Source organism: Egretta garzetta, unplaced genomic scaffold (assembly GCF_000687185.1).
Source record: "Egretta garzetta isolate BGI_Z169 unplaced genomic scaffold, ASM68718v1 scaffold215, whole genome shotgun sequence".
In the NCBI taxonomy this organism is placed as follows: Eukaryota; Metazoa; Chordata; class Aves; order Pelecaniformes; family Ardeidae; genus Egretta; species Egretta garzetta.
This window is the reverse complement of record NW_009259719.1, coordinates 7,835,455-7,840,942: the sequence shown is the minus strand read 5'-3', so window position 1 is coordinate 7,840,942 and position 5,488 is coordinate 7,835,455. Positions and strand designations below refer to the sequence as shown.

The 5,488-nt window shown below is 46.6% G+C and overlaps 2 protein-coding genes across 7 annotated transcripts in view; both read right to left on the bottom strand.

Annotated features, from left to right (window-relative positions):
* HEMK1 (HemK methyltransferase family member 1) overlaps positions 1 to 5,488 on the bottom strand; it is a 95,862-nt gene that overhangs the window by 11,752 nt on the left and 78,622 nt on the right. The gene's annotated exons all lie outside the window — the stretch shown is intronic.
* The window catches only part of MAPKAPK3 (MAPK activated protein kinase 3), a 111,377-nt gene that overhangs the window by 86,319 nt on the left and 19,570 nt on the right, over positions 1 to 5,488 (bottom strand). The window lies entirely within an intron of this gene.

The following is a 5,488-nucleotide window of genomic DNA, read 5'->3' as shown; positions in this document are numbered from 1 at the left end:
GAGACCTCACCTGGAGTACTGCGTCCAGCTCTGGAGCCCTCAGCACAAGAAGGACATGGAACTGTTGGAGCAGGTCCAGAGGAGGGCTACAAAAATTATACAAGGGCTGGAGCCCCTCTCCTATGAGGACAGGCTGGGAGAGTTGGGCTTGTTCAGCCTGGAGAGGAGAAGGCTGCGGGGAGACCTGATTGTGGCCTTTCAGTACCTAAAGGGGGCCTATAGGAAAGATGGGGAAAATCTTTTTAGTAGGGCCAGCAGTGACAAGACAAGGGGTAATGGTTTTAAACTAAACCAGGGTAGGTTTAGACTAGATATAAGGAAGAAGTTCTTTACAATGAGGGTGGTGAAACACTGGAACAGGTTGCCCAGAGAGGTAGTGGAGGCCCCATCCCTGGAAACATTCAAGGCCAGGTTGGATGGGGCTCTGAGCAACCTGATCTAGTTAGCGGTGTCCCCGCTCCTGCAGGGGGGTTGGACTAGATGACCTCTACGGGTCCCTTCCAACCCAAACCATTCTATGATTCTATGAAAGGATATGTAGGAATTACTCCATACATCTCTATCCCACAAAACAAAGACAGCAATTCATTAGTAGGCAGCACCTCCAAACTACAGTTTGGAACTGGAAGTCAGAAAGTGTTCACAAGGAATTTAGGAAGGTGAAACCCATTATCCATAAATGTAGGCTGGACAAGATGCAAACATTATTGCTCACTTTTTTTACATTATATTGTCTTGGGCTCTTTGACTATAAATGCACATCTCTCCCATCTGAACAGAGGATCTCCGGTCCTGTGCAAGATGAAGGGCTCAGGCACAGCTGGAAGGCAGATAATCATCAAGTTGGGATGAAATGGGTTGAAACATCATTTTCAATGTCTCCCTCATACCTTCTATTTATGGGAGTAAATTCATGCAAAGGCTTGTGTAGCTGCCAGATTCATGGATTCTATTCAAATTCCTCCAGCAGCTGCAGCTAGAAAAGAGCATTATCAAATTCCTAGTATTTCTGAGCAGGGAACACCACAAATGGCCCACTGCAGATGTGGCTGCTCTCCCCAGGAAGACCTAGGGGCAGGGAGGGAGAGCCCAGTGCAGGTGTTCTTACCGTAGCAGATTATCCAGTGGCAAAGGCACCAGACTGCACTGCCCTGTGAGTGCTCTCCCGCTCTGGTCTGCAGGCAGCACAGCTATGTCGCTGGAGCACCAGTAGATCCTCCTGCCAAAGTGAGTTGCTGCTGGTAGGGTGCACATCATGCAAACACATCCCATTTGCATCCAGGCAGTTTCAGAGGCTCAGCATTTCCAGCTGTGGGGTTAGTGAGGGTTGTGCCACCTCGGGTTCAGCATTGTGCTCTGCATTGTGATTTATTGTTATCACAGATAGTTTGCACAGCCTTCGAGCTGCTTAAACAGCCGCTTTGGACTGAGAAGCAAGAATAAAGACAACTTCTAATGCATTACTCCAGGATATTGCGAGGTTCCTAAAGCTTTCACCTGCCTCTGTTCCCTCCAACCTTCCCCCAGACAGTCTCACGCAACAGGGTTATAACAAGTGAGAAGGCAAACAAATGGGGAGTGATTGCAGTACCAGGAAGAATTTAATACATTGGCACGTCACAACCATATGGTGCTGTGAATACCTTTGGAAGCTTCCCATTCACTACTGAGCAAGAAATCTGCACAGGCCTTCTCCAAACCCCACCCGAGAGTCACTTTGCAGGGAAAAACCTCTTCCAATGATAGCACTAATGTCAGATTGGACAGATCTCTCCCATGGCTAATGGATCAGGGAGTCTCAGGCCTTCTGCACCCTTCTTAGGTCACCACAAAGAGACGGGGACAGTTTTTAAACATTATGCTGCAACTATTCTCACTTCTTTCCAGCTGCTCCAAACTTGCTGCTGTGCCAGCCCCTGCTGTCTGCCTGCAGGTTCCATGGCATCCAGCAAGCAGCATTTTCCACTGCAACTCTTGGCACGACAATGTGGCACAGAGAGCACCCAGGAGGAGGAAGGACAAAAGCTGCTTTACTCTAGGAGCCAAAATAGCGTGTGGCACAATTAAGTTAGCCAAAGTGCCACAGATAGCCAGCCCAAATTGCAGAGGATGCAGCCATGCTCAGATTCTCAATTCCAGGCATTGCTCATCACTTGCAAGGAAACTTGCTCAGGCAGGAAATACCTATGCATTTAATGCCTGGAAGAGACGGGGTTTCTCTGACAGGACAAAGGAAATATAGCAATAAGTATGTTTAGGGAAGGGTAGGATCTGTTTGCTTTAGGATACCAGTTTCCCATAGGAAAAGCAAGCTGATCATCTTCCTTATTCTTAGATTCGGTAACAAATTCATAAAAAGTTAACTCATCAATAGCTACCTTGAGGAATCATTGCATAGCTTGTTTGAAAGCTAACAAGACTGGTTTCACCTTTTGGAGACACACATAATAAACAAGTTACGTGCAAACTTCAAACCATATCCTTCCTAGAGGGAAAGTAAATAGAAAACGCAACAATGGATGGATCAAAAATCACTCAAGACTTCACAAACAAAAATGGTAATTGCTCTACTACTTGACTGCTGATCTGCAATGGCAGCAAGAAGTTTCTGTCATCAAAAAACCCCCTCCATCTTGGCAGTAAGTAACATCTGAAATGCAGGTTCTATCCACACAAATAGTAGCTGCTGACACTGCATATATCTGAGCGAATAATGACATGTGAGCACCTGCACCTATTTATGCCAGTTGCAGCAATAGAAAGAGAGGAGCAATGAGGAGTTCTTTTTTTTTTAACTTTATATAGAACTTCTTGGCTTCCCTCAGCTCCATCCTGTCTCTTTGCTGCAGCAAAGCAACAAGTCACAAAACCAAGGAGGAGTCCTGTGTATTCTAAGCATGTGCCTGCACCCAAAAGGAGAACATTTAGTGAAGGAAGGAAAAACGGAGACATGAAAGAAAAAGCTACTTATGCTGTCCTAGCTACATTCAGGCACAGTGAAGACACCCTAAAAGGCCTGGGAATAACACCATTAAAGCAGACCTCTACAAACCACCCAAATATATTGCTCTCCCAGTCCCTCAAGGACTTAGCACAGAAAGGTAACTAAAAAAACCCACTGAACCTGTTAGGAGAAATGGAAGGTTCCGAGTGAAGACTCTACTGGCAATCTTTGAAAGACGGCTGCTAAGTGTGTGCACTCTCATCCATAAGAGCCTGCATGAACTGCACACCAGCAAAAAAACTGTGAAGAAGCTGTGACAAGGAATCACCCTCTATTAAGCATTCACCCTTGTGGTGCAAGAGCGCAACAAGGAGGGATCAGCACGTACAGGGAAATGGGTTGAGGGAGGGTGGACCCTGGAGGGCCTGAATTCAGGATTTCAGATGCTTCTAGGTGAGCAAGAAGTGTGCAGGACCACAGGACTCCCTCCACGCCAGGGGCAGGAAGGATACTCTCAGTGCAGCTGGCAGAGCTGCTCCTGCCCACGGCACCAGGAGATTCCCAGGTTCTGGTTTGGCCACCGGGCGCATACCCCCTCCGCGCCATCCTTTCACACACCCCCAACAGCAGCGGTCTCTGCCCATATCTTCGCAGAGCACATGAAGTTATTAGAGGGAGATTATCCTCGCACAGCACTGCAACCCTTCTGTTATCTTTCTAGGAAGGAGCAAAGCCTTTTGATCCCCTACCAAAAACTAAAAAGCAAATTAAATGTTAATAAAACATTAATAGAGAGCTACTCCTCTGCATTTTATTTAGTTGTTTATAGAAACCAAATACATCTAATAGCCTAAGAAAATGAAAGGCAACAAGGAAGTCACTATGGCTTTGATGGAACAGCTACTCCAGCAGCATAATCCTGTGAATCCATTAAGATCTTTCACATGAAGAGCAAGAACAGCTGCCTCCCCCTCAAACATGAGCATATGCTTCTTCCCAAACCAAGGCCATGTGTGAGCTGAAAAGATTTTGCTAGCTCTCGTTTTATGAAAATTTCTCCACAGTGGAAAAATACACAGGGGAAAAAAAAACAAACCAAAAAATGGAGCCGAGGAAAGGCTCAAAAGCAGTACCAGAAAGTCTGACCAAACGCTAGAAGCAGAATCACAACAAATACATGGGAAGAAAGAGGTCTGGGGGCTGAGACTTTAGAAAGGCATTAAATGTAAAAGCAAAAAACCAATCTGCTACAATGTCTTGGGGAAAGCTGATGGTATTAAATGAACAACCCTAGAAGACAATGCACTTGCTGGCTGGAGCCCAGTGTGCCAGAGCTGCAGTTATCAGCTCGAGTCAAAAAAGAGCAGCAAAACTCAGGGTCAGAGATGGAACAGAGTTCACAGGACTTTTCAAAGGTTAGGACTAGACTTGAAATAGTGTGCAGAATGATAATATCCCAACAAAATTCATGGCACCGAAGATGTCAAGGCCTAAGGGACCTATCTGGTCTGGCCTAGGAGAAGGCCAGAAAATGTGGCTCCTTGCCTCCTCTCTTTGAACAACTCACAGTGGGTTAAACCACCTCTTCCAGGAAAGCAACACTTCCATGCATGCACCACATAGAACCATAAAAAGCAGGCACTATCTGCAGCCTCCAGCATTGCTACAGTGACTTATAAAAGTACCTTGGAAGACAATATCCAGCTTCAACATTTCTGCTCCTTAAATCTCTGCTAATTTGAAGCCAACTCAGAGCAACTCGGTAACCACATGCTAGACGATGTATTTAACATCCGGGGCTGTGAGAAATTCACTCCTCCCAGGCTGCCAGCAGCATGTGAAATAATATTATCTTGTAAATGGGCAGTAAGAATAACATTAATTTGTCAGTGTTGTGCTGAGAATTTTCCTTAGAAGCTCTGCAGGGCTTGGGAGGAAAGTTCCCATCGTCTCCTGCTTTGGAAGGAGGGGACATGCAGCAGGTCTGAACCTGGAACAGGCAAACAACTGGTGGGAGCCACAGCACTGGGAAGCAGAAAGTGCAGGACAGCTGCACAAGCCAGGCTCAACCTCAATTTGCTGCTTCTTGTTTCGTTTATTCAAGGTCATGTGGTTGTGGGAGGTTTCAGGGTCTGAGCTTCTGGCATCATCTCTGACTCCTACCAAGGAGATGATGACTGATGGCAGGGAATTTTGACCTTTTAACTCCATATCCCTTTTCTAAATTCCTGTGGTCACTACTGGTATCTCCTGTGTAGCAAATTCCTTCTCTCTCTCCCCCAAGAAGCCAAACAACATACTGTAGTACAGTTCTGAGCGGGGCATAAATCTCCAGGCCCTTGCATCTCTGGTAATCTTCCCAGTCCCATGGCGTGACTCCAAACTTTTGCCCCCTGCCGCTGGGGAGCCCCAGGTCACTGGACGAGCTCTTTTGCCATCCTTGGAATGGCAGCGAGAATTCCCTGAAGCATCCCATGGGGCCCAGGGCCACAGTTCCCAGAACTGGCGGCTGCTGACTCGGCTCAAGCTCTTCCTAGAACCGCT